Source organism: Lactuca saligna, chromosome 5 (assembly GCF_052625555.1).
Source record: "Lactuca saligna cultivar CGN05327 chromosome 5, ASM5262555v1, whole genome shotgun sequence".
Classification (NCBI taxonomy): Eukaryota; Viridiplantae; Streptophyta; class Magnoliopsida; order Asterales; family Asteraceae; genus Lactuca; species Lactuca saligna.
In genome coordinates this window covers 290,903,048-290,917,338 of record NC_136421.1, presented here as the reverse complement: position 1 = coordinate 290,917,338, position 14,291 = coordinate 290,903,048, and positions in this window count along the sequence as shown.

Below are 14,291 nucleotides of genomic sequence, written 5' to 3'. Positions count from 1 at the left end.
CAACGCCGTGGCCAATACCATGGCAACATCATGGTGGTTACTAGAGATCCCAAACCCTCACACTCATGTATGAATCTAATAGAAACACAGAATAATAAAGACATGTATTTAACAAATAAAACAATTTTATTTTCTAGGTTTTCACTTAGAATGTTCTCACCAAGAGAACGAGTACAATGATTCCGAAATAACAAATATTCTGAACCCTCTCGAAGAATTCATCATGAAATCTCAGATCTCTCTACAGAATCTCTCCCTTAGAATACAATACAAATCATCAACTCTCAATTAATGAGAGAGGCTAGTATATATACTAGTCTAAACCTTAGAGATAAGAATTATGTATATTCTTCAGCTCTTGCGATTAAATTAAATCCGTGATTTGATGGGATTAAATCTTCTAAGATAAATATAGATCTGGTTAAAAAGGAACATATCATATCAGATCTTCAGAATACTTCTTCACCAAGTAATCTTGATTAGCTCCAAATTCAAAAATCAGCACCAGCTTGATATACGATGATTAGGGCAACAACCTCAACATATAGGAGTCATCTACTGATCGGATTCGGCTTCAACTTTATCAGATAATGTATAACCATCATCATATCAGTTCTTTTGCATATCATATAATCAATGTGTCATTAGTGTAAGAACTTTAACGTATAGATACACTAATCAATCATCAGTACCAACAGATCATGTCTTTAGTGAATGATACTCTTCGTGTTGATAATACTTTCAGTGTCTTTGGTGATGATAGTGCCCTCAGTGTTTTTTTGGTCATCAAGGTATGATGTGTAGAAGTACCAAAATAAACATGATAGATTAAGATATTATATCTAGATTTGATCTGCTAAGGCAACTCATATTTGGTCTTCAGTCTTCAACATCTGAACTTCACTGTTTGGTAGGGAAGTAACATATATCTTCAATATCAATATTCAGAATCACCAACACACCTTCATATTAACTAAATAAACAAACTCCGACCTATCAACTTGTCTAAGTTGTATTATTTACACTTTCTTAGACAAGACTTACTGTCTATAATGAGTAGTAAAACTATAACTATAAAGGATAACTTTTGCATCATCAAATCTATACAAATATGTAGCCAACAATCCCCCTCTTTGATGATTTCAAAACTAAAGTATTAAAAAATAAAATAATAAATAAACTAAATATATGTGAAGTAAAATGTTGGTTGATTTTTGCACCCCTTAGATTTGCTCCCCCTCAGATAAACAACATTTGAGGTATGCTCCCCCTTTGATTTATAACTTTCTTCTTTCAAGAGTATCTGTCATTATATGAATGATCATGTGACAACATAGGAGAACTAATAAGTATTTCTCCTCCTTTATGAGATCATGAATAACCCCTGCTTTTTTTAGAAAACCTGAAATGAAATAAAACATCAAATAAAGTTAAAGGGTGGGATGTTTATTGATCATTTGTTGTGTGGTATAATACAAGTGTTCTTTGACATGTGATTGTTTGATGCTTACTACTGTATGTTTTATCATAATAGTTCTTAGACATCAGTTTGATGTTCATGCCTCCCATATTGTATGGGTGGTACATTGTGTTCCTAGACACCGGGTTGCTGAAAATCCCTTATCGTATAGTTTAATATGAAAATTCCTGGACATCAGCGAAAATTATGCCTCACTCACTATCAATGTCATATAAAGTGTAGCACCTGGTTTCCGGTATGTGAATTTTATTTGAGCATTTTCCCTATTTTAGCCTTGGACTCGACGAATCATAAGGTCCGACTCGCCAAGTAGGGACGAGACTCAGGACACGTTTAAGTTGGCGACTCGGCGAGTCCATATCCCGGACTCGGCGAGTCACCGCTGCTGGATGAAACCCTAAATTCCAAGGGTTTGCACCCTATTTAAACCCTCATTCCGCCCCAAACTCGTCCCCATTCACCCCCAGAACTCCCAACATCGTTTTTCCCTTACTTCCTTGAGAGATTGAAGTGTTTTTGGAGTGTTCTTGAAGATTTTGAGGAGAAAGAAGAGTAGATCAAGAAGAGGAGAAGGAGACCAGGCATCTTTGTGTCATCTCAACGTTTTCCTTAAGGTATAGCTCGTTTCCCCTCTGTTTTCAAGCTTGTAATCTCTTTTAGCTTCATAGGAGTCCTTCTTGGGCTCTTCCCCAAGCTTGTTTGTGCTTTGTGGGTTGTAATAAGTTGTTAGCCTTTAGATCTAGGCATGATTTAGTCCCTGGAGCTTGGATCTAATGCCTTTATGGGGTCATATTGCATGAAAGCCCTAGATCTACCTCTTTTGGTGCACTTTGAGCCTTAAAATCCATATTGGTGAATATCTACACGTAAAGTTGGAAACTTTACGTGTGATTTGTGTCCCAGAAGCCCAGATCTGTGAATGGCATGGATTGGAATTGAGCAAATCGGTGTATTTGATGGATGCATGGCTGCGACTCGGTGAGTCGTATATGTGACTCGACGAGTCTGGTCGCGAGTCACTGAATTGGTCCCTTCATGACGTGTCGAGTTGAGCCGTGACTCACAGGGGGTGACTCGGTGAGTTGGGAGCTGAACTCACCCATGTTAGGACTCGGCGAGTCAATGCCCTGACTCGGCGAGTCCAAGGCAATCTTCATAGATCAAGAACAGACTCGGCGAGTTGTTCATACAACTCGGCGAGTCTTAGCATATGTGTTCTTCGGATGAAGATGAACTCGACGAGTTGTTGATACAACTCGGCGAGTAGGATAAAGGAGTTGAATGTCAGTTTAGAAGATGAACTCGTCGAGTCATAGCCCAACTCGACGAGTAGAATCAGGGACCCAGGACAATAGTCTGCCAGGGACTCGGCGAGTGGAGATCCACTCGGCGAGTTGGGTCAACTAAAAGTTGACTTCGAATTGACTTAGGGCTAGACCAGGGGTAAAATGGTCTTTTTACCCAAAGGACAGTTAGCAGTGTATGATTAATTATATTGTGGGAATTACAGTCGGGGAGTTTCCGGAGCAGCAGCAGCAGTAGTAGGTGATCAATTCCCACACAGACCAACAGCTATTTCGAGGTGAGTTTCCTTCCAGTAGTAACGGGTCTAAGGCACCAAGGCCGGCCTGTATGGACGAGACGTTCGTATTAGAGTGTGGGCCGAGCCCGTATCTCTTAGTTGAGTTGATTATGATATATGCCAGTATGATAGAATTGTTTACACTTGTTGTCTGTGCGATACTTGTATGATATGAGTTGGCAGTTGAGTGTGGGCGAGGCCCGTATCTCTCCGAGGATGGAGTGTGGGCTAGGCCCGTATCTCCCAGATAGCGAAGTGTGGGTGGGGCCCGTATCTTCACGAGTGTGGGCGGGGCCCGTATCTCTCAGAAAGCGAAGTGTGGGCGGGGCCCGTATCTTCACGAGTGTGGGCGTGGCCCGTATCTCTTAATTGCATGTTGTTTGTTAAATGCTTGCATGGTATGGGGTATTATGGGGGAGCTCACTAAGCTTTGTGCTTACGGTTTCAGTTTTGGTTTCAGGTACCTCCTCAGCTAGGGGAAAGGAGCCGGCGCGGTAGCAGCATGTCACACACACACTCTTCGGTTTCCGCATTTACGAGATTCACTGGGATTGTACTCTGATATTTGATGGGATGTATGGTTTGACTTTTTAAAACATGGTTTGCGATGTGTTATGGTGTGATCAAACAATGTTTTTATTTATTAATGTTTTCTAAAGTAATATTTGAAAATGAAATTTTCGGACATGAAAATTGGGTCGTTACATAAAGATTATTAACATGGGGGAAATATGTTTTAACTGCTGGTTTGACATCCAATCATTAACTTCAAGGAAGAGGATAGTAAAAATATTGGAATTAATCCATCGTCAATTCATAATGGTACCATGTCCTACCTCAGTCTAGGAGGTTAAGGATATGAATAACCCTTTGTTATTGAAGGACTTTACAAGTAACTCTTATGCTGATGACAATGCAATCAAAATAAGCCAGTGGGTAATTGTGTAGTGATTCAACAGAGCATTAGACTTATACATACAATGAGCATGCTTCTATGGATAATGTCACCTTGAAAGTTAGATAATGTTAGACTAACAACATGACTGGGTGACTCAATATCATCTTAGCATATAGTCTCATTGATGAGATACATAGATATATTTAGGCACATACAACAACATTCTTCTAGGGAAACTAACTAGTCAGACTTACATGATCATAAGAGTATACCGGTATGAAGAAAAAGATTGGATAAAAGAGAGGGATAATATCCTTGCCTTATAAGAATTTTAATTTGTGACCAAGAAAAGAATATCTAAGTGTAGAATAGACCTTGCTATCAGTTTCAACACAAGAGATAGATCTCTAATTTAGTCTCAACATATAGGAACATGACCTGTTGAGTTAAAGACTTCTGAAGTGAAGTCTCATTAGGTCATTAACTGCTAGAAAACACGAGACTTAAGGCATATGCAGAAATATTTGTTCTAAGGAAAGTGATTTGTCAACAGTTACATACTTGGCTTATGAAATGTCACCATCAAATCATAAATAGTACACTGATTTTAAAATACGTACCCATACCTGATGAAGCATATGTTTCAGCTTCAAAAACCATTTCTACTAGCTTGTTAATTTTCAGCTCAGATGCCTTTGTCAAACTTGATTTACCCCCTAAGCTTGTGGTTTATTTCTTTCAACATCTTAAGAAACCTTTTTAGTAGTGTAAGATCGTAAATCATAAGATTTCTCATCGATCTGTGAAAGTGGTGCAATGATTTTACAAATCATGAACCAAATGTGTTTTGAAACATTAGGTAGACTGTCACCAAGACCTACTAGAAACTATCTTTTCTAAGAAAAAGAATCATCATGTGATAAAAAAATCCATGATATCTCTTGATCAGCTTCAAAGTAGTGCTTGAAACAAAATAAATTGTACACACAAGAAAGATACAAGAGACAATTGTTAGAATTATAGGCGGTAATTAACTTCTTATGTTCATGGATTACTACTCGTAGAAGAAAGAATTGACTACATTTCGTACTTTCTGTGCATTCCCCCCTTATATTTCTATCAAGCTGATAGAAGATATACACTTAAAAATCTTAGATAAGAAGACCTCCACAATAATTTTTTTTATGTATATATAAACTATAACTAGAAAAATAAAATAAATATAAAAGACAAAATGTAAAAAATCTAAAACGAAATAAATTTAACAACTATGATTGAAAACACACAAAAGAAAATTAATTAAAACTTTTGAAAAATAGTTTTTTTTTTATTATTTCATTATTTTAAAAAAACTTAATAAAATAATTTACAAGCACCTACCTTTTGTGTTTGCTTTTACTTTAAACGACATCACTAGCGGCCTACTTGATCAAGCATTTCATTGTTTCTTTTATCTTTTTGCCTTGTTAACCAAAAACGTTAATTTTTACTCTTCTTCTCGAGAGAAGATATCACGAATATAATTCTTTTTCACAAAACAATTGGACCACACAACCCTTTTGTCTATTGAACAATAATGCTTCCATAATTTCTCCTTAGTTGTTGACGAAAGAGAGGGCCAACACAACTCTGTATTTGCAGCTTTTGAAGGAATTGAATTTTGTAACGTCCCAAAAATACCAGTAAAAATTTTCAATTTTAAACCACCAAATCCATAAAACCATATATTCCAAAACCAATCAGAGTAAAATGTATCTCTCAAACATCAGAGTAAACATAATCATCAGTGCGGAAAAAGCCATCAGGAGATGTAGCGCAATCAAGCCAAACCCTTCCTTTTAGATCTGGAAGTACCTTAAAGTGTTTTAAAGCACAAAATTTTAAGCACAAATTTTAGTGAGTTCCCCAAAATAAAACATAACATACATAACATCGAGCCCTACACATCATATCGGGTCCCACCCACATACAAACAGCCCGGCCCAACATACAAACGGGCCTAACGCAACATACAAACATGCCCATCCCAACACACATGTAACATTATGATGTTGAGGTATTTCAAATTTTATCTCTAAGTATGAAGATTAATTGTATTTTAGCCCCGACGTATGAGAAATGTTGCAAAATGGCCCATAGTGGCATTTTTATAATTTTGGCCTGAGCTCACGTACGCGGGGCGTACCTAGAATATGCGGGGTGTACGCCCATGATCCTCAAACCCTAATTTTTAGTGTTTGGTCCCTTTATATACAACATTATCTTCTAAAGGTTCATTCCCTGATTAGCCTCCAACCTACTTTTACCTCCTAAAGCAGACCTAAATCCATCTAGATCCTTTTTGAGCATTGTGTGTGTATTTTGGTGGTCTTGACAGAGAGAGGAAGAAGAGAAGATCACCTTGGATGAGGAGGAATCTTTAGATCCAAAATAACAACATCTTTTGGCATCATTTGGATGTTTAAAGTTTTGAACTTGGTTTGTATTTCTTTAAGATTTTCTTAGTCTTGATTTATGGATCATTTTGGTTCAAGTCTTGACCTTTATGAGTATGGCATGCTCTAGCCCATATAAGATGTCATTTCAGACGTTTTAAGATGCATAAAAGCATAAAAATGTGATCCTGGCTCTTACTTTTTCCCCATGCATGTGCTAGAATGTCCTATTGGTTTAAGAAGTTAGAGTTTGTTGGTATTAAGCACTTATGGCCATGTAAAGTCATAAAGTTGGAAACTTTATGACTTATAATGTTATTTTGGGCATAGATATGGTTATGGAAGAAAAATATTAATGTATCAAGCTCTTTTTAAGAAGGGTTGCTGACCAGTTGCTAACTAAATGGTACGCTGCGCGTAGGCGGTCTAAGTCCCGACTGCTCAGTCAAATGGAGTACGCCCTGTGTACAACTGAGTACGCCCCACGTACTCGAATGGGTTGACTCGGCTGGCTTGACCTTGCTTGTTTGATGAGTTTGACCAAAGGGTATTTTAGGTAATTTGATATTAGTTTTAAGTTGGGAAATAAGTTGAATAATAGGTGAGGGGTAGAGCCGGTACTCGGAGCAGAGATTTATTCAGCTTTTGTTCGGACTGAGAGGTGAGTTTTCCTCACTGTACTCGTGGGTCAAAGGCACCAATAACGGCCTACTAGATTATGTATCATGGTTATAGGATAGTGATATGCTAGTATATGATTGATAAGTAGATGTGTATGATTATATGTATTTGCTGGTATTGTGTTTTTTTCCTGTTACATATGTCGACATATTGTGGTTGGGTTGAGGCGGTCTTGCTTTATGCCGAAGGCCAAGATACATTGGGTGGTACGAATGGGCTGTAGGCCCTGCAAGGCGGTTCAGTCAGGCTGAAGGTCCGGAGAGCGGTCCATATAGGCTATAGGCCTTGCGAGGTAGTCAAGCCATGCCGAAAACTCGTAGAGTTGTCAAAATAGGATATAGGCCCCGCAAGGCGGTCCAGTCAAGCTGAAGGCTCATATTTTCATGCTTTTGTTTTTTATATTGTGTGGTGGTACTTCAGGGGAACTCACTAAGCTTTGGCTTACCGTTTTAGTTTATTGTTTTAGGTACTTTAGAGGATTGTGGGAAAGTGAAGGCTTAATCGTGCATATCTTCCTATTTTATTATATTGACTTTCGGGACACTTTGATATGATTTTACTTTTGAAGCAATGATTTTTCTTGTAGACAATTATGGATAATGGTTGGTTTTGAAAATTTTTAAATTTCTCTGAATTCTGGGATGTTACAACACAATGCAAGAGTCGTAGAGACAAATAGCATCCTACAAAATATAGTGAGAAGACTCACCTTGAAGACGAAGTCAACAACTACCAGCTCTCACAAAAAACGAATTTGGTGCTATACACCACCTAATAAACCATACAAGGCAATACTTTAGTCCACCTTCTAATACAAACTAAATGGACCAAAGTCAACCAAGTCAAAAGTCAATGATCAAAGTCAAATTCAACGAGTCACCACGTCGTGGTAGGATAAAGACAAAATAGACGTGCATCCCCAGTCATCACGTCATGGTGGGAAAGACGCCATGTTGTGCATCCCCCAGTCATCCGGTCCTTCCTAAGTTCTTGAGGGACAAAGTTTCCAACTTTATCCATTAAAATATCCCAATAATTCAAGATCTCAAAACCTAGGTCGTAAATAGTAACGTTAAGGCCTGAACTAGTCCATCAAGCTATTTATCACCAAGGCCACAAGTTCACAACTTCCAGAAGCATTTCCTACTCCCAAAACATCATAAAAATCAGTGTTGTACAGACATGCATTTCCAATGCATGCCTCTTCCCAAACTAGGTCAAAATATAACGAAATGAACTAAAACTTATGTGTGAGACCAAATACAAGATATGACTCTAGATTTGGAATATATAACCCAAAAAGGACCTGAAGGATCCATAAAGATTCAAACTTTATGGAATCCATTCCTCCAAACTTCCACAACATGAAGAAAAGGGACAAAGAACTTAGATCTAGTAACATGAAACCAAAAAGCTTGAATCTAGGACACTTACAATGGTCTACAAATGTGCTAGAGCATGATGATGAGGTTCGCAAACTAAAGCTATGAGCCAAGGAAGCTTCATTCTCCTTTAACATGACAAAAACACCAATAAGAACCTTAAAGACTCAATAATGGAGGCTAGATCTGATTAGGGCTAGAAATGAAAGTGTTGGAGGTTGAGGGTGTGCAAATCCTAGCTCCTACTTTCCTTAAATTGGGCCCAAAGCGTGAAAAATTAGGGTTTCACGTTCAGATGGGTGGCACATCGTGGCCTCATATTTTCCATGTCATGGGGCACAAAAATTGATCCACTATCACTTTGGCCATGCCATGTTGTGGGGACACCTATCCTAAGCCGTGGCCAATACAACTCATCAATAAATTTTGAATTAATTGCACCTGGAATTACGGATGTTACATCTCTCCCCTATTTAAATTATATTTCGTCCTTGAAATCATTCCTTACAATTTACTCTCCTACACCATTTGACCCCATCTGAAATTTCCTGATCTAAAAAAAGAACTGAGAAAACATCTCACACAGACGACCACCTACCGTTATAGCAACAGAAACCCAATCTTAGCAAAAATTACATGCCATGATGTATAATCAAACCTTAACATGCCGCTCCTAACAAAGTGAAAGTCCAACTACTTTTCCCAAAATATGAAAACCTTATACCATGGTTGACATCCAGATAGACGGAACCATCCAAACCATATCCATAAAGACCCCAATTCGCAACCCTAACGGACTAAAACTTGTCTAACCCTGAATTATCTCATTGATAACTAAAAAATAGAACCCCTAACCATTTTTCGATGCCAACAACCTTGTTTTTGAATACGGAGGAGGCTCCCAACATGAGACAACCATACCTTGCATCCCGCTGACCAAAAGTTCATTGGTTCGATCTGCTCGAGATCTTCCTAGTACCACGTTGTCCTACAAATAAAATAAGGTACATAATCCCCAACCGATTACTAAAACTGACAAACCTTATACATGGTATCACCACGAGAGTCCAACCAAGAGTCTAATTCACAAAGGCTATCCTAGCCGACCTATTAATGCAGATCAAACAACTTTTCAGCCCAAATGATGGGCAACTTATAAACCACCAAGAAACAATAACAAGTGTATCTCACTTCTGGTGAATGCTATATGCCATGTTTTAGTCTTACATCACACTTGGCCACAAAACATCTTACTACCTATGTCAATTCTATGAATATGTGGGCCTCCCGTAATCCTACAACCATTACTACCTTGGTCAAATGCGATTTACCGAATGCTATGGGCCATATCATAGTCTTTAACATTCTTATAAGAGGTCACCTCAACCTAATGTATGCTACGGGTCAACCTACAATTTATAACACTACCACAACAACCTATTTCAATCTAAGGAATGCTACAACCACCGTGCAGTCTTAAAACACTTCCATAGCATCCTATCAACCTAGTGAATGCTATGAGCCACCCCATAGTCTGAAAACACTTATGTAATAGCCACAACCCTAGCCCATGGTCTTGCCAACTATCAACAAGAATACTCAGCCTAAAAACAACACAAGCTAAAGCATATACGACTTGACGATATCACACATTCGGGTGGTGCTTCGAACCCCAAATCCTTAATCATACAAGAACAGGTAGAGAGGCCCTCACATAACCCTCAACCTGAACCTAGTCACAAAATGAAAATCCATCACTACTGATGCTTCATGTCTTCAGACAAGACAACCTGATTTCTCAACATTGCTCCCCTGATTACAATTAACCAATAAACAGTATTCCTTGCATAATACCCGACTCATACCAAAACCAGAACTGCCTATCCACTTGTCCTTGGTTATAAAAATCCAAGTTGACACGCACCTGGAAATATTTCTATTAATCATAAGCGATCCCCCATACTTGGAATCAACTACACTCTAACAACTTCATAACCATTCAAATTTCCTAGCCAACCCAAATTTCACCCAATTTGATCTTAAAATCCACGGTTGTCATTACTGGGTATAAGAGAATCTGAATTTATCAAAAAACTTCAAGAGTTCCACGATAAGAATACAATCCACAACAACAAAACCCCAAGATTTCCAACTTGTGCTCAAAATACAAATCAATGAACAATCCAACCATAAATCCTTCTCAACTTAAAGTAATATCCTAATATTAAATAACTAAATATGTCCTACAAATTCATAACTTATTGAAAAAACTTCTCGTTCGAAGGAGAACTCCAAAATTAACCTGAATTCTATTAGAACGACGATCCAATTGACTCCCTTACCAACCTTACTAACACGAGCTATTGAAATTGGATTCTACGTAGATTTGAGGCCCTTTCTAAAAAAATGAATAATGTTGCTCCGACACCCTTACTAGGAGTCAAAATATCCATTGCTCCATACTAGATAAAAGATCAATGAACCCATAGCACCGCCAGATATACAACTCGAAAATCCTCGAATAATCTTAGCTAGGGAACAAAGCCCATGCAAAAATGCATCAACTACACCTTGAAGTTGGTTGATAAATCAATAATATCTATTCCCTTACTAAAGATAGCGGTTGGTTCAATGAGTCAACCAACCTTTCAACTGCCATTCAAACTAAGTGGCACAAGAACCTCTTAACCCTATCTTGAGTGTCCCAAAAAGGACAACTGCCTACGATGGGATCTTGCCTAGGATTTTCCGTTGTGAGGACCGCATGCACATCCCTAAAGGCATGAACCTGACAGAAACTAATTGTATACTTGCGGTCTGACTAGTCCATCCTTATCCCGCACGCATGAAGGATCTCTATGAATTTCGGATACCATAGTCCAAGATCCTTACACTACAAGTTCCTCGGACCCATTACACTGAAACCATAAAAATAAATCTGATTGTTAATCCTCTAAGAAAAACGTCCAATTCTCCCTCACTTAGGTCTCACTCTATTGTTGACCAATGTCTCCCATGTCAACGCCTAAAACCGGCTCAACCAGATACACTCTAAACATGACTTATGGTATGCAAAATGGCATATAATAATCCCCATAATGATAATAACCACACAAACTTAAAGGAAACATTAAACCTACGGTGGATACTTAAATACCTTGAACATTACATCTCACACACATAATCATATGACCATAAACATAAAATAATAGAAGTAGAAAGGAAGTGAATACGATACGTACCAACGATAACATCTGGTGGAGCTTGGGCTTCCTTTGTGTAACACCCATAAAATTCATGAAAAATTAAAACTTTTATAAACATTCAAAATCATCATTGTTTATAAACTATTTACAAAATAAGATTCATATCAGAGAAATCCCAAAATCGTTAAAACAAATCAGGAGGCAATCACACCTTTGCTTTCCTGCGATCCTCTGAAGTACGTGAAACATAATCCAAAACTGTAAGCCTGAAGCTTAGTGAGTTTCCCTCAAATTACCAATACATAAAAAATAACACAATATAATAACAACATGTAATAGGTCCATAACTTTACATATTGGATTACCCCTGAGCCCACAGAATAAGTCTGACTTGCCTCACAAACCCACAACTTATGTTTGACTTGCTCCCCGGCCTGGTCAGTCAACAAACTGAATGCCGCTAAGCCCTCAGCATGAGTCTGACATGATCTTCCCGACCCTTAGCTCGTATCTGGAATGCTCACGAGTCCTTAGTATGAGTCTGGCATGCACTCCTGGCCCTCAGCTCATACCTGACATACTCCAAGTTTTGTTGGCTACAACACAAAGCAATACAACCTCAACACAACCCACACAATATGTGGACATATAATAGATAATATCATAAACATATAATATGCAATTCACAGGTAGTCCTACAGATATACCAGACTAGCATTCATAACTATATCATACTCAACATATCGGCAATATCAAGTTATCAAACCAATAGGTCGGCCTTGGTGCCTTCGACTTGAAAGTATAGTGAGGAAAACTCACCTCACAAGCAGCTGAAATGATAATATCTAACTCTGAATCTCAGCTCCCGAATCAAATCCTACACCCATCATGACCAACCTATCAAAACCTCAAAATACCCAAAACGCCCTCAAAAGTCCAACTTGGTCAACCATGGTTAAAGTCAACAGTCAAGGTCAACAGTCCATGTTGACCTAACTCATTGAGAGTACCTATCAACTCGTCGAGTTCCTTTAGTATTCAGAGAGTCGGGAAAAACCCCAACCAACTTGTCGAGTTGGATGGAAAACTCACTGAGTTTTACCCTCTTACACATTTAGTCCTTTTTCACCAAGCCCAACGTTTCAAGATATAGATATAGCACCCAAGAGCTAGAAAGTCATGTAAAGTTGCCAACTTTACGTTCGTGCATGCCCCAAAGAGGCTTCAACTCTCAAGGAGAGCTTAATAATGGATCTTAAGCATGAAAGAGGCCTAGAACTCAATAATATTTGCAACTTTAAGCCAAAAGAGGCTATTAAACGTCCATATCTAAAGTGATAACTCCATGAAATGTGTAACCTTATGAACAATTTAAAAATAAGTCAAATATGACAATAAAATTCCAAGGAATAGGTCTAAGCAAATAGATTAACAATCATTCAGCTTTTTACCTCAAAAGAGTAGCTAAACTCAAGTATATTCTAGATCTATAGCCTTCCCTTCAAGCTAGGCACCACTAACTTTAAGCTCTTTCAACTTAGACCAAAAGAAGAAACTTTTAAGCTCACACACTCAACTTGGGGTAAGATGTATGAATTCTAGGGTTTCCGGGCAGAGCAGGTGATTAGGGAGGCTATCAATGGAACGTAAGGCTTTTAAATAGGGTCCAACACCCTACAAATTAGGGTTTCATATTCAGCCACCAACTCGTCGAGTTTTCCTCTCCAACTTTTCGAGTTGGTCCAAAAAGATCCGCGACCCATAAACTTTCTATTGGATTAAGTGTCTATACCCATAAGTATAATTGATATGCACTTAACCCGAGAGTAGCATGGTCCATTTGGGTTGCATTTCACTAGAACAATCTGATAGGATGGATGTTTGAGAAAGAGGTTGTTTATGATTTACTAATATATTATAGGTACAGTATATTGAGAAATCATATAATTTTATTAGTATTGATCAAGAATTAATTTGGAATTAATTTAGTGATCAAAAGAGACTAATTAAATTAATGGGGACTAATTGTGTAAATTAGTTATATATATGGTTTGGGCTTATGATACATGGTGGAAAAATTTTATGGATGAGTCCATAAAGAGTTGGTTCATATGGATCATGGATCATGGATAATAAGCCCAAGGGTATGGATTAGGGTTTAACCATGACTCTTAGTATTCTACCTTATATATGTTACCCTATAACTAAAATTGGCATACATTTATGTTCTAACATATGTTCTAGGACTTCATTATAGCTAATTTTGTGTGAAATAAACTTTCTCTCAAGTCATCTGTTGTTGGTGGTGTTTTGTGGAGCATTTGAGGTGCTAAGCTTTTAAAGGCCAAAGTTAACTAGCTACAACAAGAGGTAATGTCTTTAACCAATTGTATTGTTCAATTGTCAATTGCATGCTAGTTAGGATATGCATGCTTTGAAAAATGAAATGCATGTATAATTTGAAAAAACAAAGATCCAAAGCATCTAGGGTTACATGTGCACCATAGGAGTGCTATAGTGCTTAAAACCCTTTAGTGGTATCAGAGCCTAGGATTGTTTTCTGTTATACTTGATGCTTGTTAATTTTCAAAGTTGAAAAAAATCGATTTTCTACCCTCTGAATGATG